Raw genomic sequence first — 22,866 nt, 5'->3', positions numbered from 1 at the left:
CGTGTCATCCGCAAACTTATAGACTGAGTTGGAGTTAAATGTTGCCACACAGTCATGGGTGTAAAAGCAGTACAGTAGAGGACTAAGCACACATCCTTGCGGGGCTTTGTGTTGAGGACTATTGTGGAGGAGGGACTATTGTGGCTGTTGCCTTTCCTGACAGATTGCGATCTGTTGGTGAGGAAGTCAAGCATCCAGCGGCACAGGGAGGGGTGAAGCCCAAGATTGCAGAGTTTGGTTATTAGTCTTGTTGGGATAATGGTGTTGAAGGTGGAGCTGTAGTATATGAACAGTAGTCTTACATAGCTGTCCTTGTTGTCGAGGTGTTTTGAGACTACCCTGTTCTCCTTTGTTACTGATATTATGGTGGTCTTCTTGAAGGAGGTGCGGTCCTCAGAGCGAAGGAGTGAGGTGGTGAAGATATCTGTGAATACACTCGCCAGCTGGTCTGCGCAGGCTCAGAGTGTTCGCCCAGGGACTCCGTCGGGGCCCGTCGCTTTCCGCAGATTCACTTTCAAGAAGGCAGCTCTTACCTCTGAGGCTGTAATAGTGGATGTGGGTGTCCAGGGCTGTTGGGGCGGGTGTCACTGATACATTGGCTGACTGCTCTAAGCGGGCATAGAACATGTTCAGATAATTGGTTAGGGATGCTCCAGCCACAGATATTCCGCTGGCATTGCTTTATAGCTTGTGATCTTGTGTAGGTCCCGCCGTAGTCATCGTGGGTTAGTGTCGTTGGCCTGGGACTCTAGTTTGATGCGGTATTGTCTTTTTGCATCCCCGATGTCTTTCCGTATGTCGTACCTGGATTTCTTATATAGGTCAGAATCGTCAGACTTGAACGCCTCCGTCCGGAACTTCAGCAGGGAGTGAACCTTTTGGTTAAATGAGGGCTTCCGATTGGGGAATACCAGTATTGTCTTCTTCGGTACACAGTCCTCAACACACTTTACTGATGAAGTCTGTGACAGTGGTTGCGTACACGTCCAGGTTAGCTGCCGCGGCCTTGAATATGGCCCAATCCACAGTCTTCAAGCAGTCACGGAGGATGTCCTCAGATTCCTCAGACCAGCACTGCACGGTTTTCTTGAATGGCTCAGCACGTTGTTCGTAAGCCAGAAGTAGGAATACCGACTTGTGGTCAGATTTGCCAAAATGTGGTCGGGGAATGGAGCGGTAGGCTCCTTTGATGCTTGTACAGCAGTGGTCCAGGGTGTTTGCACCTCTGGTGAAGCAGGAGATATGTTGACAGAGTTTGGGTAGGGGTTTGGGTCTGCTAAGCCCGGAGGGCCAGTGAGGCCCTTAGCCTTGTCCACTTTACATAGGACGTGGCTTTGTCCGTCATCTCACCCCCTCTCCTCCCGCTACCCACTGCCCCCCCTCCCTCACCTAACCACCCTGTTCCATCCTCCCAGGGACTGTGTAACACCATCCAGGTTGATGGGACTGTGACAGCACTAACAGTGGGTCATTGTCGAAGGCTGGGGAATGATGATAACCCACTGAGAGATGAGCACCTCAATTTATGCCATTGTCTGGCTCTCACCTGTCTGCTGAGTGCTCGTTTGCACCCATCACCTGCATGTGGTGTGCCAAGGAGAGGAGAATCCAGGGCCACCATGTCCGGGGGAGCTGGGGCAGGGGATTGAAGGTTAAGCCGCATTGCGGAAAAAAGTGCCAGAGGCGACATATTTCTCAGGTGCAACATTGTTTTAATGCTGTGCATGTGTATGCCCAACTGCCCCTAGCCACTGATTGTGCTTCCCCTTCCTTCCCCACCCCTTCTGACCCTTCGCCCCATCCCCCTACACCCATAGCCCCCACCCTCCCCACCCCCCACCCCCCCCCCCCCCCCCCCCCCACCAGTGCCCTCACAGTGATTCTCGACCTGATTAACCTTCCATGCTCTACCGCTGCATCCCTAGTCGCCATTCCTGTAGGGTGGTTCTGGGTTATTTCTCAGCGCCCCTGATCCTGGTTGGTGCCGATATTGCCCTGGGGGGCACCTCTCCCAAGGGGCAGCTGGACTGAGCCCTGGCTGCCCCACATCATCTGGCTCGGCCAGCACTGGCAGCTCCCCAGTGTCTGCGCTATGATGTCGACGCCCTCGGCAATGTTCCTCAGTGACTGGAACAGGCAGCGCCTCAGAAAGGCCTACCTGTGACCAGAACATGTCCCCCAGTGAACGGGATGTGCTACCGAGGCTCTCAGCCATGGCTGTCACTGACTGAGCCATGCCTTGGATGCCACTACTCATGCTGCCGACGTCATGCACTTGGCTCTCCACTGCAGTCACCATCCCAGCAGTATTGGCCTTGGCGCCATGCATTCCTGACACCATCTCTTGTGCCCATAGCCTCTGGGACTCTTCCAAGCGACTATAGACCTGCTGGAGGGTCGCTGACATCCCCGTCTGAATATCACGGCCGCACCCCCTCGACTGCTCTAGGTAAACCTGGTCCAGAGGCTGAACACCTGACTGGGCCCAGCTGGCTGCTGGGATCCAGCAGACCTCAAACTGCTGTCTCGCATGGGCTTTTCTGTCTCCAACTAATGAGCATCAGAAACTGTGTGGTGCTCACCAGAATGTGCTCCAGAAGCCTGACCCGTACTGTCGCCCACCGAAGTGTGTGTCTCTGCGTTGGTGGAGGTTGGGTATGTCACCTCTGCCGCGAATATAGTGGGCTCCTCAGAGCTCTGAGGTGTTCTCTTGGGAGAGGGGTCCTGCGGGATAATAGCTATGTGGTCATCATTCTGTGTGGCATTAACAACTAACGTGTGAACACCTGACTGGGCCCAGCTGGCTGCTGGGATCCAGCAGACCTCAAACTGCTGTCTCGCATGGGGTTTTTACAAATATATAAGAGTTTTTACAAATATATAAGACAAAAAAGAGTGGCTAAGGTAAATATTGGTCCTTTAGAGGATGAGAAGGGAGTTTTAATAATGGGAAATGAGGAAATGGCTGAGGAACTGAACAGGTTTTTTGGGTCGGTCTTCACAGTGGAAGACACAAATAACATGCCAGCGACTGATAGAAATGAGGCTATGACAGGTGAGGACCTTGAGAGGATTGTTATCACTAAGGAGGGAGTGATGGGCAAGCTAATGGGGCTAAAGGTAGACAAGTCTCCTGGCCCTGATGGAATGCATCCCAGAGTGCTAAAAGAGATGGCTAGGGAAATTGCAGATGCACTAGTGATAATTTACCGAAATTCACTAGACTCTGGGGTGGTCCCGGTGGATTGGAAATTAGCAAACGTAACGCCACTGTTTAAAAAAGGAGGTAGGCAGAAAGCAGGAAATTATAGGCCAGTGAGTTTAACTTCGGTAATAGGGAAGATGCTGGAATCTATCATCAAGGAAGAAATTGCGAGGCATCTGGATAGAAATTGTCCCATTGGGCAGACGCAGCATGGGTTCGTAAAAGGCAGGTCGTGCCTAACTAATTTAGTGGAATTTTTTGAGGACATTACCAGTGCAGTAGATAACGGGGAGCCGATGGATGTGGTATATCTGGATTTCCAGAAAGCCTTTGACAAGGTGCCACACAAAAGGTTGCTGCATAAGATAAAGATGCATGGCATTAAGGGTAAAGTAGTAGCATGGATAGAGGATTGGTTAATTAATAGAAAGCAAAGAGTTGGGATAAATGGGTGTTTCTCTGGTTGGCAATCAGTAGCTAGTGGTGTCCCTCAGGGATGGGTGTTGGGCCCACAATTGTTCACAATTTACATTGATGATTTGGAGTTGGGGACCAAGGGCAATGTGTCCAAGTTTGCAGATGACACTAAGATGAGTGGTAAAGCGAAAAGTGCAGAGGATACTGGAAGTCTGCAGAGGGATTTGGATAGGTTAAGTGAATGGGCTCGGGTCTGGCAGATGGAATACAATGTTGACAAATGTGAGGTTATCCATTTTGGTAGGAATAACAGCAAACGGGATTATTATTTAAACGATAAAATATTAAAGCATGCCGCTGTTCAGAGAGACTTAGGTGTGCTAGTGCATGAGTCACAGAAGGTTGGTTTACAAGTGCAACAGGTGATTAAGAAGGCAAATGGAATTTTGTCCTTCATTGCTAGAGGGATGGAGTTTAAGACTAGGGAGGTTATGTTGCAATTGTATAAGGTGTTAGTGCGGCCACACCTGGAGTATTGTGTTCAGTTTTGGTCTCCTTACTTGAGAAAGGACGTACTGGCGCTGGAGGGTGTGCAGAGGAGATTCACTAGGTTAATCCCAGAGCTGAAGTGGTTGGATTATGAGGAGAGGTTGAGTAGACTGGGACTGTACTCGTTGGAATTTAGAAGGATGAGGGGGGATCTTATAGAAACATTTAAAATTATGAAGGGAATAGATAGGATAGATGCGGGCAGGTTGTTTCCACTGGCGGGTGACAGCAGAACTAGGGGGCATAGCCTCAAAATAAGGGGAAGTAGATTTAGAACTGAGTTTAGGAGGAACTTCTTCACCCAAAGGGTTGTGAATCTATGGAATTCCTTGCCCAGTGAAGCAGTTGAGGCTCCTTCATTACATGTTTTTAAGGTAAAGATAGATAGTTTTTGAAGAATAAAGGGATTAAGGGTTATGGTGTTCGGGCCGGAAAGTGGAGCTGAGTCCACAAAAGATCAGCCATGGTCTAATTGAATGGCGGAGCAGGCTCGAGGGGCCAGATGGCCTACTCCTGCTCCTAGTTCTTATGTTCTTATGTTCTTATGTGACAGATCATTTCGGTGGCAGGCAGTGGATCCTCATCTCTGCGCTCTACGCCAATCTCTGTATCAGTGACCGATCTGTCCTCGGCCACTCCCGCGATCTCCAGGTCCCATTCCTCATAGCAGGTAAGGACTCTGATGTCCGGCACCCCGCCACCTGTCTGGTCCCTCTCCCATCTGTTGTGGGGCAACCTGCTGCATAACACAGAGGGCTTCGTGAACCAGATGCATCGTTCATCACTTGCGGGGATTGGGGGAGATGTGGGCAGCACTGCTAGACATCGGTGGGCCTGAGTACAGTATAGTGCTGGGCAGAGGCAGTGCTAGGCGCATGATCATCGAGGCAGCGGGGTTGGTGGATGGGGCCGATGCTAGGGGGCCCGGTGGAGGTCCAAAGTCTTCTTGCTGCGCTGGTTGCCGGTCCTCCTGGTGATGCTCCCAGAGTTGACGGCCGCTGCCACTTACTTCCAGGCAACACTTTGCCATATGGCTGACCCTCCAAGCCCCTCAGGGGAACAGCGCATCCCATCTGCACTCGGCCGTGTCCAACAATCTGGCCAGGTTGGCATCCCTGAATCGTGGTGCTGGTCTCCTCGGTGGCATAGCTGCGCGCTGTGTGGGGTTTGCTCAAGATCGGTTTAAGTGCTGCTCACCCTTGTTGGCGGGAGGGTGGTGGGTGTGTTCCCAGAAAATCTGCCAGCGGGACCATCATTTGCAGCGTGAAGCCGGTTGGGCCTCGTTATGTGGACCAATTAATGTTTAATATCCATGACGGCCACACCGGGCCGAGTGTCGGGAAACTCGCAGCAGTTCCCGCTCGCTACCGCACTTAGAAACCTTTCTATTAAATCGCGCCCTATATCTCCTGGTATATTTCTGACTAACAGCAATACTATGACTTAGCTTACACGTCACTAGAAGGCTTTTTTTTATTTGAAGAATACTTAGAATTCAAATTGTGTTAAACTGATAGTAAATTGAAAGCATTGCTGATATTGTTCATCGTCATTTCTCACCTGTATTCAAATTTCGTATACAATATCTCTATTTACTGAGCACTACTTTCTGAAAACATCTCACTTGTCTAAAGCATATATCCTAAAGTATAATGTCCAGGAAATTGTACAGTTACTTTGAAAATGTACCAAAATTGTTGCATCTCATATAATTGCTTTATAAGTCATCGAAATACTTTGATTAAAATCTATAAAGCGACGCATCAAATCCAGCCCTCCTAACTTCAAGCTTCTGTGTAATTTTAGTAATGAAACCTATTTATAAACAATTCACATCCACGTTTTTGATGAAAATCACTTGTAACTGCATAATTATGACACATATTCTTTGGAGTTTGAAATTTCTCTTGCTGTATTTGATCATTACAGTAACTTCATTGCAGTGTTAATGTAAGCCTACTTGTGACACTAATAAAGATAATTTTAGTATTATCATTTCTTCATGTATGAAACTGTGGACCAGACTTTACAAATTGTTGCAAGGAGCAATCCCTATGCTGGTATGGTCGGGCCCACAAGGTTGATCCAATACTGGGCCTCAGGCCTCACTTACATGAAGCCGGCAAGCTGCACACAGTGGGCATCTACAGGTAGCTTACCACAATAAGGATTTCAGTATTGGACTACAGCGTTGTCAGCCCACAGTCCCTGGGAGCGAATGATCAGTAGTAAATCAGTATAGTTAAACATCTGCTTCTGTGAGGTCAACTGATCAATTATTAAACTGCTCATGTGGAAATTAGATCCTGTGACATTGCTCAAAGAGAAAGGGAGTTTTCCTACTATCCTCCCCATCATCTACCCCTTAATCAACAACCCCCAAAACAGATCACCTCGTCATTCACCATGCTGCTGTTTCTGGGACCTTGCAGTCTGCAAACTGATGACCGCCATTGCTACAAAACATAAGGTAGCTTCAAAGGTAATTAACTGGCTGCAAATCAATTCTCCGAGGTTATGCTATATAAGGTGCTATAAAGAAGTAATTATTTATTTTCAGTCATGGACCAGGTGTTTCTAAAGATAGGAAAAAACAGATTTTGAATAATCTTAGTTGTTAGAATTGGATAGATCAGCGTAACACTTCTTCGGAAGACTTGACAATTGGTGTATCATGATACATACATCTTTTGTGCAAACTGCCGACAAAATCATGTTCTTGTCAGATATTTTAATACTCAAATATATCCAGCAATGGAATTCAATCTCCTTTATTTTACATAAAAATCCCATGATTTATATTATGGAAATGAATAAGAAGTGCACTCATATTTTGGATTTCCATATTATCAGAGTTAATAGGGAACGGTCTGACACATTGGAATTCTATGTAATAAGAGTGACGGGGGCAGCATGGTGGCCTAGTGGTTAGCACAACCGCCTCACGGCGCTGAGGTCCCAGGTTCAATCCCGGCTCTGGGTCACTGTCCGTGTGGAGTTTGCACATTCTCCCCATGTCTGCGTGGGTTTCGCCCCCACAACCCAAAAATGTGCAGAGTAGGTGTATTGGCCACGCTAAATTGCCCCTTAATTGGAAAAAATAATTGGGTAATCTAAATTTATTAAAAAAAAATAAGAGTGACGGGGAGGTGGACGGTCAGAACCTTATATTTACCCTAGTGCCTTCTGACTAGCTGGAGTTATCTGTAAATAGTGAAATTAATATCTTTTAAACTTTCTCACAAGTTTCCATATTCCTGGACATACTGGTCTTAGAAGTTCCCAAAATGACCAGGAAAAACGAATGCCTTTATATCTAGAGGAAGAAAATGCAAGTGTGTTGAGGTCATGCTGCAGTTATAGAAAGCATTGGTTAAAAGTAAAGTTGCCACAGTCCCAGATGACTATAGGCTGCTTTTCTCTTTGAGGGGAAGAGCTGACTGGTGGTGATTTAACCTGAGGATCACTACACCTCAGGCAAGGGGCAAGGTTAAGAAGGCAGGGCCTTCATGAACAACCTCAGCCGGTACGGGAATTGGACCTATACTGCTGCCCTTGCTCTGCATCATGAACCAGCTGTCTAGCCAAAGTGAGCTAATATTGGTTAGACCACACCTGGAGTGCTGTGTGCAATTCTGGGCACTACACCCTAGGAAGGACTGCATAAATTTATTAGAAAGATACCTGGACCTGAAGCCACAAGGATAGAAAAAATAAACCAGGGTTGAATTTCCTGAAATTTAAAGGAAAATGAAATGAAAATCGCTTATTGTCACAATTAGGCTTCAAATGAAGTTACTGTGAAAAGCCCCTAGTCGCCACATTCTGGCGTCTGTTCGGGGAGGCTGGTACGGGAATTGAACCATGCTGCTGGCCTGCCTTGGTCTGCTTTCAAAGCCAGCGATTTAACCCTGTGCTAGGGTGATTTGATAGAGGTTTTTGAGATATCATGGGGCAGAGATAGGGTAGAATAAAAGATCAGGGGGCCCGAGGAGATAAGTTAAACAGCATTCAATAAATCAACATGAAGTAAAGGCCGCAATATGGCTTACAGCTCAACGGTACCGAAGACACTGGACCCAGATTGGACCGGCTTTTAAAAGGCGAATTTATGAGCCCCAGTTGGGCAGGCCTCCGGCCATTACTGGGGGAGCTCTTATTCCACGAGTTCCACACGGAGTTTAATTGAGGTGTCCCCGTGGGTCTCGTGAGGGTTATTCCATCCCCCACCTGCCCAAAAGTTCCCCTGCAACAGATTTTAGAGGGGTCTCCTTCGTTGTTTCAGTCATAGCTGTGCTTCGGATAACTGTGGGGCTGGATCGGGAGGCGTGTATCATATCGAGGAGCACCTTTTCCATGGAGAACACTGATGGGCCTCTGTCAAAAGCCTGTCTCTGATTGCAACATTCTTCCGAGAGCACTGGGGATTCCTGCCCATATCTAGCCTCCTCCTGCTTCTATTTTCTGTTTCTATGTTTCCACAATGCTGCGTATGCTGTAATCCATGGAATCCTTGACCCCCTTTTCCACATTCTCGTGGGAGACTGGCAGCTCTATGACCCTTTTCAGGTCCAAGGTTGGCTCCGCTAACAGCTTCCTTTGAGTCGCCACAGGCAGCACAGTAGCACAGTGGATAGCACTGTTGCTTCACAGCTCCAGGGTCTCAGGTTCGATTCCTGTCTTGGGACACTGTCTGTGTGGAGTCTGCATGTTCTCCTTGTGTCTGCGTTTCCTCCCACAAGTCCTGAAAGACGTGCTTGTTAGGTAATTTGGACATTCTGAATTCTCCTTCCGTGTACCCAAACAGGCGCCGAAATGTGGCAAACGGGGGTTTTTCACAGTAACTTCATTGCAGTGTTAATGTAAGCCTATTTGTGACAATAAAGATTAGCATCATACTGTTAATGCCACACACCAAATTACCTCTTAACTTCTCAGGAAGGGATGGGCCAAAGTCACAAAGTTCAGCTAACTTACGAAGTGTGATAAATTCTATAACCGATTCCCATGGGGTTCTTCCAGACTTACTGACCCGATACCTCTGCATTATTACCGATGACTTAGGGTCATAATGATTTGCGACTAGTTCCACGAGCATGCTAACGGTTCTTGAGTCTGGGACCGCGAGGTAAGTGAGGCTCCTGATTACGCTGAATGTTGAAAAGCAGCATTTTCAAAATCCTGCTGACCTCGCTCCCATGTTGGGGAATTTAATTACCATCACGACTTGCAGAATCACAGCCGTTATTTACCTCATCACCAGTATAAAAGCTCAGGAGACCCAAGTTAAGTTAAACAGAATTTAATAAAACAACATAAAATGAAGATCGCAACGCTACTTACATTTCAAAGGTTACAACCAAGACTGCCAATCATGCTGGTCCCAGTATGGGCCGGCTTTTAAAAGATGAAGTTATGAGCCTCAACTGGGCGGGCCTCCGCCCACTCGCAGGGGAGCTGATATTCCACGAGTCCCTCAGGGAGATCAATGGAGGTGTCCCCATGTGTCTCGTGAGGGTTATTACAGGTAGATTCGGAAAATCTATTTCCTCTTGTTGATAAGTCTGGGACTAGCGGGTGTGGTTAAAATAATTAAAGCTGAACCATTCAGGAGTGAAATTAGGAAACACTTCTTTATGCAAAGTTTGGAACTTTATTTTAAAAATGGCAATTGATGCTGCATCAATTGTTAATTTTAAAACTGAGGTTGGTATGGGGGAACAATTAAATATCATCACCATCACTAGAGAAGTAGTATCAGACAAACAAATGGGGCTAAAGCAGATAAATCCCCTCATCCAGATGGCCTGCATCCTGAGATCCTAAAAGAAGCAGCTACAAAGGTAGTGGGTGCATTGGTTGTAATTTTCCAGAAATCCTTGGATTCTGGAGAAGTACAGGAGGATTGGAAAACTGCAAATATTACACCCCTATTCAAAAAAGGGAGGCAAAAAGCAGGTAACTATAGACTGATTAGCCCAACTTAGCCCAACATCAATTGTACGGAAAATGTTGCAATCAATTATTAAGGAAGTAATAGCAGCACATTTGGAAAATCATAATCTAATAAGGCAGAGTCAGCATGGCTTGATGAAAGGGAAATCGTGCCTGACAAATTTATTAGAATTTTTCGAGGCAGTCTCAAGCAAAATGGATAGAGGGGAACCAGTAGATGTGTTGTACTTGGACTTCCAGAAGGCATTCAACAAGGGACCTCACAAAATGTTAAGTCATATGTTAAGTGGTGTTGGAGATAGTATATTGGCATGGACAGAGAGTTGGCCAATGGACAGGAAACAACAAGTAGGAATAAGGGGTTCTTTTTCAGTTTGGCAATCTGGAACCAGTGGAATTCCAAGAGGACCGCATCTGTTTACAAATAAATATTAATGACTTGGAGGAAGGAAATGAATGTACTATAGCCAAGTTTGCAGATGACAGGGCGCCACGGTGGCGCAGTGGGTTAGCCCTGCTGCCTCTTGACGCCGAGGTCCCAGGTTCAATCCCAGCTCTGGGTCACTGTCCGTGTGGAGTTTGCACATTCGCCCCGTGTTTGCGTGGGTTTCGCCCCCATAACCCAAAGATGTGCATGGTAGGTAGATTGGCCATGCTATATTGCCCCTTAATTGGAAAAAATTAATTGGGTACTCTAAATTTATTTTTTTAAAGTATGCAGATGACACAAATACAGGTGGAAATGCAAGTTGCCAGAGGGATGATCTTAACTGCATACAGATCCAGATAAAAGGCCTTTCACAAAACTGCAGCTCAGCCTGATTATGTTTGCATGTTCTTTCTTTTCAGCAAGGATTGGATAGCAATCAGAAAAAAACAACTCTAGTTAATTGTCTCCTTTCTATCTCAGAGGTGCAGACATCAATTTTAGCAACTCTATTCCTACCCACATTAAGATCAGCTAACATAACACAAAGAAAGAATCGAGACGAGGATCTCCTCAAATCCGAGGCTCAGTGACCTGTTGTCTTGACCAACTGGGAAGTTCTTCCAAAAGTTACCTGGTCTGCTCATCGGTTTAAACAAGTCGGCTCTGCTAATGCGGCTGAAATAGCGTTAGGGCACTTGACTACATTGCTTTGTTTTTTTAAACATTGCGGAATGTGTGTGCATGACTCACTGCTGTCTGAGCAATCCTAAAAGAAAGCCGATTACTCCGCTAAATTCTCTAATTAAAATAAATCAAAGATCAAAAATGTGTAGCGTTCTAATCTTCCCAGCTCAGTTAACACTGGCTTATGACTTCCCGCTCATTGTTTAATTTGGCTTCAAATCCATATCTCTCTACTGTACTTTACAGATTCTGTGAATCTCAATGGTCACCACCAGTCTCTTGCGAGAATTGAAATTTCAAATTATTTTAAAGAGTACAGCTATTTTGAATTGTCAACCACTATAAGCAAGGCAGCTCCAAAGAATCCACCCATATGCACTCAAAATACAGAATCCACATTATAGAATCCTATCCGTGCATAAATCCAGTGTACATACGGGTAACCAGTTTAGAGCCCTGGAATAAAACAGTGGCTTCTTGGTTTACAAATAAAGAACGTGTAAACTCACAGAAACATAGGGCTGGATTATCTGCCCGCCAGGCCACTTTTCAGCCTCAACCCACCGGCGGGATTCTCCATTACGCCAGCTGGTCAATGGGGTTTCCAATTGTGGGGCAGCCCCACACCATCGGGAAGCCCCCGGGCACCGGAGAATCCCGCCCATATTTGAATTGGAATATCTTTGCCTGTCATGCATCATTTTTTGAGTATCCTAACCCATATCCAACCTCATCATCCATGTGTTTTCTGACTCTCATTCGTTCCCAATCCACCCACGCCTCACATTTAAACTTCTCATTCTTACTTTCGAAACACCACCGTGGCCTTGACCCGCCATCTCTGTATCTTCTTCCATTCTATAAACCTGCAAGAACTCCGCCTTCCTCAAAAAGCAGCCGCTTGATTGAATCTGCAGTGCAGAAAGAGGCTATTCAGCCCATCGCGTCTGCACCGGCCCTTGGAAAGAGCACCCCATTCAAGCCCATGAATCCACCCTATCCCCATAACCCCCGAACCCAGTAACCAGTGGGCAGCACGGTAGCATAGTGGATAGCACAATTGCTTCACAGCTCCAGTGTCCCAGGCTTGGGTCACTGTCTGTGCGGAGTCTGCACATTCTCCCCGTGTGTGCGTGGGTTTCCTCCGGGTGCTCCGGTTTCCTCCCACAGTCCAAAGATGTGCAGGTTAGGTGGATTGGCCATGATAAATTGCCCTTAGTGTCCAAAATTGCCCTTAGTGTTGGGTGGAGTTACTGGGTTATGGGGATGGGGTGGAGGTGTTGACCTTGGGTAGGGTGCTCTTTCCAAGAGCCGATGCAGACTCGATGGGCCGAATGGCCTCCTTCTGCACTGTAAATTCTATGAATCTATCTAACCTTTTTGAATACTAAGGGCAATTTATCATGGCCAATCCATCTAACCAGCACATCTTTGGACTGTGGGAGGAAACCGGAGCAGGCGGAGGAAACCCAAGCAGACACGAGGAGACCGTGCAGACTTTGCATAGACAGTGACCCAAGCTGTGAATCGAACCTGGGATCCTGAAGCTGTGAAGCAATTGTGCTAACCCACTGTGCTACTATGCTGCCCACAAGCAGCAGAACTTTCAGTTATCAAGGCCCTACTTAAAACTTACTTCCGTGAATAAGCTTTTAGTCTTCCCTTCCAGTGTCTATTTTTAAACATTTAGTGTCAATATCTGTCCGTTTACACCCTGTAAAATACCTTGGGAAATTTATTTCATTAAAGGCACTATATAACGACAAGGTGGTGTTGCTGCAATCTCTGCTGATGTTTACAATGGAAATATTTATGTAAACATATCTTTCATTCCAGGTTACCACACCAGTGCAATACTGAGGGAATGTGGAACTGTCATCATTCCAGTGCAATACTGAGGGAATGTGGAACTGTCACCACTCCAGTGCAATACTGAGGGAATGTGGAACTGTCACCACTCCAGTGCAATACTGAGGGAATGTGGAACTGTGAGACGTGGCCTTATTTTGGATGTCTTTAAACAGACGTCACATCTGACATTTGATACAAATTTTCCCACAGAACTATTTGAACAAGATCAAGGTGTGTTCTTAGAGTGACCCAGCTAATAATTAACTCTCAACCAACATAGCAAAAAAAACATGATCGTGTTGCTGTTTGAATTTAATTGCTACATTTCCTACCTTACACCAATCCTTCAAAAGTCTTATGTTTGCTTTAAAGATATCCAGGGGTTGTCAAAAATGCTACTTTTGTCCTTTCTTTCATTAAATACACTTGAATATACTTCCTTCATTTAAAAAAAGAGCACATTGTTTATCTCGCTTTCAATTTCTGAAAATTGCAATGTAAAAGTTTTCAGCCAGTTAGAGCATTTGTTGCATCATACACTTACATCAGCTGCCAACATGGCAGAGGTGTTTTGACACACTGCAATTCCTAGAGCTGATCCCACTCAGAGACATGCACTGAGGCAACCTGCAGGTCACCCTGGCTTGTGGCTAGAGGTATAAATTCACCCACTCTTAACTTGCCCTGCTTCTCAATCCTTTTTCTGTTTACTTCTCAAACCCTACGGCCAAAGCAATGTAGATTTCCAGGACATGTTGACTGACCCCAGTGTTCCCAGCATTTTCTGCCTTTAAGGATATTTGAGTGTGTGTCTAAGTAATGGTGAGATGTGACATTGTTCTAGCACTCCACACACTCTAAATGCCTTTTGCTGTCAGGCATAGAAACTTGAGTTTGCCATTCACATCAATGGGATTGAGATAAATCACAAGTAAATCCAGGCCAAATGCATTGTAAAAGCCACCTGACAGTCAATTCAGGGAATTAAACTCAAAGCTTTCTGTAAATTTCAAGTCACAGAAAAAAGCATCATGACAGACAATGCAAATCCGGAATGTAAATCAATAAATTACCGTGACCCATGATAATCTGATTCTGTGCAACATAATTTGGAGTAAAATACAGAAATAACGATAGTGAATAGATGCCAACAGCATTCAGCTAACCCCCCGCCCCCCAATGTGGTGAATTATTTTAACAAAAGGAAGAGAAAGGCTGAATGCAATATTGCGTTTTTCTCAAAGCCAACACTGCGAAGAGTCCCAGGCGTCATCCTTTGTTGCCAATGCAGAGTAATGTGATCCTCAGACCCATCGTAACGTGTGGTGGGGATTGTCACACACTCGCGGGGGGGGGGGGGGGGGGGGGGTAGAAGCTGATCTGAGCCCAAACAATCTGCGGGTGGCTTTTTACGGTCACGTTGCCGGTAACAACCCCGCTGCCGCAACCAGACCCCTTTGTTTGAGCTTAATTTCCCGATTGAAGGGTCAACTCTTTAGTACAGCAGTGCCAGATCGGTGTTGGGGGGGGGGGGGGGGGGGGTCGCCTGTCCTTTGTGATCACTTTCTTAGAAAGCGGTCCTTACCTGCAATGTGTGGATTGTGAGGCGCTGACACCGTTACTCCAACTCTTTCCCCTTTGGACAGATGGTGACTCGCAGTCAGGCTGTCACCTCGCGTCTCCCCCTCCCCGCCACACTCATGGAGCATTTCCAGTAATGTGGAAAGGAGAGGAGAGAGAGAAATAACCCCTCCTCCCACTGTGAAACTATCACAGGCAGTGAGCGCCGCAACCCTCTGGCCCGCGGGCACACAATGAAAGCTCCCCCAAAGTAGCGCCAAAGCCACTCACTCACCTTGCTCCTCCCGTCCAGCCAGCTATCCAGCCTGCTTCCCCCACTCTGGAGTCGGAGAAAGTATTTGTTTCTCTTCCTTTCGCCCAGTTCCTGGGGAAAAGTATGCCGGAACAAACACAAACGTGTAACCGGCTGCCATCTACTGGTTCAAAGAGAAGGAAACAGCTCCCAATCGACATGATGCCACGCCGAGCTGGAGCCAGACATCCAGGATAAACTGCTTCAGCTCAAACAAAGCTTTGAAGGAGGAGTCATCCCACACTCGAAACATTAGCTCCATTCTCTCTCCTCGGATGCTGTCAGACCGGCTGAGATGGCCCAGCATTTTCTGTTTTTGGTTTCAGATTCCAGCATCCGCAGTAATTTGTGTAGTGATATGCATCACTGTACATACACAGGAGGTTAATGTAAATACACCACAACTAAGTTAGCACTACAGGGAGCACCTAAATAAAGCATCTACTTCAACTGTAAGACTACAAGCTTTATTCAAACACAAGGAATATTACATTTTTTAGTAAGTATTTACTAAGTTTGTTCTCTCTCCAGTTCTTATACTATATGTTACATCTGAGCTGTCTGTGTCCTGATCACCAGCTGCCATTCCTGTGAAGAGTGCCTTTTGACTTCCTGTTTTGTCTATTATATGCATCTCTGGTGCTCCCTCTAGTGGTTACTTAGTTATGGTGTATTTACATTAGCCTCTTGTGTATATACAGTGATGCATAGCACTACAATTTTCCATCTATGACTTAAATTACTGATTGTTTTCAGCTGTGGTGGAGCTCCAACGAGTTTCAGCGACTCAGCGAAGTCTCCCCATGTACGAGTTTTCCTCTGTTTTCGATCTTGCTTTGTTTGCATCTTGTGTAATCTTCTAGTAAGCGTTCTGAGGTCTCCTGAAGAAAGCATTCTTTCTGGTTGTACCACAACTTGGTATGGAGCCTGCTCTGCCCAAGACCGCAGGAAACTACAAAAGGTTGTGAATGTAGCCCAGTACCAGCCTTCCCGGACAGGCGCCGGAATGTGGCGACTAGGGGCTTTTCACAGTATCCTCATTTAAGCCTACTCGTGACAATAAGCGATTTTCATTTTTCATTTTCAGCCCATCATGCAAACCAGCCTCCCATCCATTGACTCTATCTATAATTCCCGCTGTCTCAGAAAGGCAGCCAGCATAATTAAGGACTCCACACACCCCGGATATACTCTCTTCCACCTTCTTCCTTCAGGAAAAAGATACCAAAGTTTGAGGTCACGTACCAACCGACTCAAGTTCAGCTTCTTCCCTACTGCCATCAGACTTCTGAATGGATCTACCTCGTATTAAGTTGATCTTTTCCCTACACCTTACTATAACTGTAACATATTCTGCAGTCTCTCCTTCCCTATGTACAGTATGCATTGTTTGTGCAGCATGCAAGAAACAATACTTTTCACTGTATACTAATATATGTGACAATAATAAATCAAATGCAAAATAAATCCTGGTACCATGTATTATTCCTTGTGTCTGAATAAAGTTCGTAGTCTTACAGTTGAAGTAGATGCTTTATTTAGTAGGTTTGTTCTCTCTCCAGCCTTTATACTATATATTACATCTGAGCTGTCTCTCTGTGCCCTGATCACCAGCTGCTGTTCATGTGAAAAGTGCCTTTTGACTTCCTGTTTTGTCTATTATATACATCTCTGGTGGTCCCTCTAGTGGTTACTTAGTTATGGTGTATTTGTATTAACCCCTTGTGTATATACAGTGGTGCCTATCACTACAATTTGCTTTTATCTTTGTCTGAGATAGGAGACAGGAGATAGGAGATTGTTGAGATGGAGGTTTTTTCCCCCACTTTCATATATTCAATGTCACTGAGCACAGGTGTTCCCCCAAATATTTTTCCTGATGGCTTAAGTTTTCCAGTTTTCTCCTCAATACACTGACTTCCGCAGGATTACACCATGGGCCTGCCTGTAGGAACAGTACGGCAATCACAGGCAATTTTTTCAGTCCACCTTGTGTGATCAGCAGATGCTGATAAAATTCTGAATGGGCTGGACCTCACTGCCTTCAGCGCCACTTGTACCTGAGTCCTGCTGCAAATGGGTTCGGCTCTCCACCCGGGTATCCTCATGAGAGTTAGACCACCTGCCTACAGTGTGTCACATTGCATCCATTAGTAGCAGAACACAGGGAACAGCACTGTTCAGGGGAGAGGGAAGTAGGAAGCAGTGGGGTGGGTTTTCACGATGCGGACGAGAAGCAGAAGATGGGACTGTGTCCGGGCCCTGAACCCGCTCGCAGGGGGAAACAGTCACTCTTTGGAATTTTCATGGAGGTCCCTCCTTAATTGGCATGGGAACAGATTCCTTCTCCAATTACAGGGCAGTGGGCAGGCTTTTCCAAGCAGCACAGCCAATCAGAGGTCCTCGAGCTAGAGAGGAGCATTATCATGAAAATAGATGGTCAGTAACTGAGAGGGCACTTCAACATGCTGGCACCCTCTCAACAACTTCTTTAAAAGTTTAACTGGCAGGGGATACAAGGTGACCGTCCGCTGCACCCACGGGTAGACAGGCGAGAGGGTCTCTAGGCACACCTGGCAAACTGCCTGCTGCCTGCTGCTGGGTGCCTGCCTCCAAGCACCTAAACTGGCCTCAATCGGTTTGGAAATCTGGCCGCCTACTTGAATTTTAAGTGGGCTTTGACAGCCTAGAATTTACATTATCGAGGGAGTTTAGCCGGGTGTTTCCTGTCACTCGCAGCGCCGAGAAAGACCACGCTATCGAAAAGGACTCCGTTGCAATCACGGGCCTCAGCAGGGAATGGCTTGCCGAGTCCGCACTTAGTCCCTTTTCTTGCATTGAGGAGCTCTGCTCATCAGAACTCCTCAGTGAAAGAGGAGATCGGGACGCCATTTTAAAATAGCACCCCAATCTCTCGATCCCCTCCATGCTGCACCTCGACTTCCCCAAATACTCAACTCAACTATAAGGCGTCCTTGGGTCCCCTCCCCCATCACACCTCATGCAGACAGGGCAACCTTGGGCCCGATCCCTGCCATGGGTACAATGTCAGCCTGGCAGTGCCACCTGGGAGGTGCAAGGCTGGCAGTGCCAGGGCACCAGGCCAACAGTGCCTTGGTGTCCAGGTGGCACCAGTAGTTGCCAGCTTACCATCCTGCTCAGAGGCCAACCTCCCAGAGCTCTCTGATCCCCTGGGAGACACCCCCAAGTGCTGTCCCACCTGGTCCCCGTTTGTGGGGACCAATACTGAACGGCACTTGCCTAAGGTCTCCAAGGCAAAGGGGTTAAATCTAAACACCTCAACACTGGATAGATCAGGCGAGCTGCATATTAGAGTGAGACTAGCTGCTCACTCTAATGTGCAGATTTGCCAAATACTGATCCTGTCCACATTGGTTGCCATCCAGATCGTAACATCTCGTGAAGAGGGCACTCCCTGCATCTACCGGCCATTTCACACCCCTGTGCGGGCGATGCGCCCAGTGTTTCGCGTCCATGATTTCATTCACTAATTTCAAACATCTTTTATTTGTACAGAAGTATTAAAATAGTGCACATGCTATGCTTCCCAATTGTCACAACAGTGGGCCATAAGGCTGGCCAACCATTTTTACATTTGGGGCCACATTTCCATATTTGTCTCATTCAAGGGGCCAATGAGCAAATTTAAGAAAGATAAGTTTCGGTGCCACATTAAACCAGTTGAGGTATGAAGAAAATAAATAACGTGCTGAGCAAAGATAACACAATGTTAAAACAATAAATGGTTAAGATAAAAGAAGAGTAACTAATAAAATTACCATTAGAGTGTGGGGGTCAGAGAGTTTGTGTGTGTATGTCTTGCTCACTCCCAGTCTCAGGATGCTCACTCACTCAACCTCACCCACTGTGTGAGCGGGTGTGTGTTAGTGTGTGCAGGTGAGCTTGACCGAAAAACCTAAGACTGGGAGTTAAGCAAACGCACAACTACTCACACAAACGCACTCACCCTCTCACATACACATGCACAGTCACCCTCTCACACACAGACACGCACATATAATCATCCTGTCACATAAATACAAATACACACTTGTTCCCCCCTTATAAATACACTCGCCCTCACACATATCCATCCTCACACACAAACATATACACATTTGCCCACTCACACACACTTTCAATCTCACTCTCTCATCCACTCCCTGCTCCCGAAGGCCTCTTTTTCCCCATCAAATTCTGTGCCACTGTTGTTTTCGGCTCTTCCAATCGGAAACTGTTTCTTGTCCATATTTGCTGCTAATAGACTCACTGGCTGAAGGGAAACAGGGCTGGATTTTCCACACCTCCAAGTGGTGACCCAACATTGGCCGGCCATGAGATCTTCTGGTCCCCCCACTGTCAATGGGGTTTCCCGTTTTATAGAACTCCTGCCACCGAGAAACCCACGGCGGGCGTTCACCGTTGGCGAGACTGGAAGATCACGCCAGCAGGAATAGCTGGAAAACTCCGGTCAAAGTCTCTGATTGGAGGAGCAGCCCTCTCGCAGAATCTTCAAATTCACTTAACTGTCTTACCAGCACTTTCAAAAGTGGCACCAGAGGCCACATCGAGAGGCTTCATGGGTTGTATCTAGCCTGCGGGCCGTGGGTTAGACAAGCCTGACTTACATATAATACATGTCGTACTTTGATTTATAATGCTCCTGTGAAATACCTGAGGATGTTTCATCACATTAGTGGTGGAATATCAATATAAAAGTTGAAGTTGTTGTTGCACCCTACTTTCTTTCTGAGCATCGCTTTTCAGGCCTCAACAGGTTCTCATTTACAAGATGGGGCATGCTGCAACTGCACCAGAGTGGAACATTGTCTTGGCAGAAAGGATAAATAGGGAAGTGGCAAAGGCCTAGTAAGACAAAGACAGGGACATTTCGACAAGAAATGAAAAAGGTCTAAATATAAATGAACCAGCAAAGGAGAAAATAGACAGTCAAACAATAAAGGGAGGGAATAAATGCATTTGGAATGTATAGAGTAATAGATCAGTAGGGGACCGGTTAGCTCAGTTGGCTGGATGGCTGGTTCATAGCATGAAGCGACACCAGCAGCACTGGTTCAATTCCCATACCGGAAAAACCTTATCCAGGAAGGCTTTCTCAGCCTTGCCCCTCACCTGAGGTATGATGACCCTCAGGTTAACTCACTAACAGTCAGCTCTCTCTAAAAATGGGAGAGCAACCTATGGTCTTCGGGGACTATGACGACTTTCATAGATGGATGGTACAAATTAAGTGAAAGGAAATGATTTAAACTGTCTGTACAGCAATACATATAGTACCATAACAAACTGGAAGCAATAATACATTGTGAGGGAGCAGAATAATAATCATAGGGGATTTCACTTATCCCAAAATTAATTTGTCAGATGTAGGAGTTAACAGGGATAATGGAAGGGAATTTCTACAATGTGTACAGAATTCCTTTCGAACACATTATGTAATAAGCCTACAACAACCACAACTTGTAATTATATACGGCACCTTTAATGTAACTAAATGTAACTAAATGTCCTAAGCACTTCACAGAAGCATTATAAAGCAAAATGTGACAGGAGACAAGTAAACAGTTTCAAGAAGTGTCTTAAAGGGGAAGAAAAAGATTAGAAAGGGGTTTCTAGAACTGGGGCCCATCAATGGTGGAGTGATTAAAATTAAGGGTACTCGCAAGGCCAGAATTAGTGGAGCTCAAATATCTCAGAGGTTTTTCGGCTCTGGGTCACTGTCCGTGTGGAGTTGACACATTGTCCCCATGTTTGCTTGGGTTTAGCGCCATAAGTCAAAGATGTGCATGGTAGGTGGATTGGCCCTTAATTGGAAACATTGAATTGGGTACTCTAAATTTTTTTTTAAAACACTGAGCCTTGAAGCAGCATGTGCACATGCCGAGTGATCTGTCGCCTGCTTCTCCCAATCGGTGTTGTTACTGCCTCCGTACTTTTGGCTATGTGGTGGTATGGATATGAGCACTGCCATTGGTGCAAAGCACTGGCTTCCCATTGGCTCTGGCTGGTCATGTGCCTCTTGTCCGATTGGTTGGGACTAGTCATGTGACTGCTCTCCAATTGGTCGAGAGGCAAGTAGGCCCCGCCTCTGAGGCGGGGTATAAGTACCCAGAGTTCCCGGCGGTCGGCCATTCTCTGTAGTCGACCACCGGGCTAACAACTAGCTGATTAAAGCCACAGTTCGGATCCTAAATGTGTCTTGAGTCGAATTGATGGTACATCAATTTAATCAGCTAGAATTTTGGAATGGAGCTTCGCATCAAGCCTGACTGCCTCCACACCAGCCCGCATGCTGCAAATGCGTCTGCAATTTTTAAACACTGGCAGGCGTGCTTTAATAGCTACCTGACGACTGCAGCCGGCAAGCCCACCAAGCAGCAGAAACTCCACATCCTCCATTCATGCGTGGGCACATTGGTCTACGCAATGATCGAAGATGAAGGCGATTTTGATGCGGCCATGGAGATTCTCAAAGGACACTATCTCCGGCCGGTCAACGAAGTATACACATGGCATCTCCTGACGACCAGACAACAATTCCCTGGTGAGTCCCTCGACGAGTTTTACCAGGCCCTCGCAGCTCTAGGGAGAATGTGCGCATGTCTCCAAGTTTCGGCGACGGAGCACATGGAACTTCTAATCAGAGATGCTTACGTTGCTGGCATGCAGTCGCCTTCTATCCGCCAACGATTGCTGGAGAAGAACACCCTCAGCCTAGCTGAGGCACAGACTCTTGCAACCTCCCTGGAGGTGCTGACCTGAACGCCCGCGCATACGCCCCAGCCGCGCAGCAACCCCCTGGACTTCATGGCACGCGCCACCCCCATCCTCCGTGGACCCCAACCCCCCCCCAAGCCTGCGCCGTGGGTCACTCCGATAAACTAGCGGGGCCCCGTTGCTATTTCTGTGGCCTCTCAAAGCACCCTCGCCTGTGCTGCCCGGCCCGCTCCGCTCTGTGTAAGAGCTGCGGGAAGAAGGGCCACTACGCGGTGGTCTGCCAGACCAAGTCGGTCGCTGCTGTCCCGCGCAGCGACTGCGGATCCCCCCCCCCGGGCCCCCCAGGGCCCCACGCCGCACACCAACCTCTCCGGCCCGCCTCCCGGCTCCCGCAATGGCCCCACGGTCCTCCCGACCCGCGCCCCCAGCTGCCCCGACCGGCTCGCGGACGCCGCTGACACTGCCCCCAGCCGCCACGAGGCTCCCATGGGCGCCGCCATCTTGGGCCCCGGACGCCATGTGCTGGCCATGGGCGCCGCCATCTTGGGTATCCAGCTCCACGTGCGGGTCCTGGGCGCCGCCATCTTGGGCCCCGGACGCCATGTGCTGGCCATGGGCACCGCCATCTTGGGTATCCAGCTCCATGTGCGGGTACTGGGCGCCGCCATCTTGGGACACCGACTCCACGTGCGGGTCCTGGGCGCTGCCATCTTGGGCCAACTCGGAAGGCCCTGCAAGCGACTACTCTGCCACTGAAGAGGATCTGGAACTCTCACCATGACTGGCTTCCATCAAGCTCGACCAGTCGCAACCACGCTCGCTCGCCAAGACTACAACGACGGTGCAGCTCAACGGACACAAAACAATGTGCCTGCTGGACTCCGGGAGCACGGAAAGTTTTGTCCACCCTGACACGGTAAGACGCTGCGCGCTCCCCATCCACCCAGTTAAACATAAAATTGAATTGGCCTCAGGTTCGCATTCCGTCCAAATCACCGGGTGCTGCATAGCGGACCTCACAGTCCAGGGGAGGGTTTTCAAAAATTTCAAACTCCTCATTCTCCCCCATCTATGCGCTCCGGCACTCTTGGGCCTGGACTTCCAGAGCAACCTGCAGAGCTTGACTTTTCAATTTGGCGGCCC

General features: G+C 47.4%; 1 protein-coding gene across 4 annotated transcripts in view; it reads right to left on the bottom strand.

Annotated features, from left to right (window-relative positions):
- pxylp1 (2-phosphoxylose phosphatase 1) overlaps window positions 1-15,083 on the bottom strand; it is a 215,828-nt gene extending 200,745 nt beyond the window's left edge. For 2 of the 4 annotated variants that reach the window (XM_038815885.1, XM_038815887.1), the window contains exon 1: window positions 14,947-15,083. The gene's annotated coding sequence lies outside the window, so the exon portion shown is untranslated. Of the gene's footprint in view, window positions 1-14,676; window positions 14,827-14,946 lie in introns of those variants that run through there. The other 2 variants (XM_038815886.1, XM_038815888.1) reach the window with 1 other exon arrangement.
- Between the last annotated feature and the right edge of the window lie 7,783 nt (window positions 15,084-22,866).

This window comes from Scyliorhinus canicula, chromosome 13 (genome assembly GCF_902713615.1).
Source record: "Scyliorhinus canicula chromosome 13, sScyCan1.1, whole genome shotgun sequence".
NCBI lineage: Eukaryota > Metazoa > Chordata > Chondrichthyes > Carcharhiniformes > Scyliorhinidae > Scyliorhinus > Scyliorhinus canicula.
The sequence above is the reverse complement of the archived record's forward strand: the minus strand, read 5'-3'. Positions and strand labels throughout refer to the sequence as shown.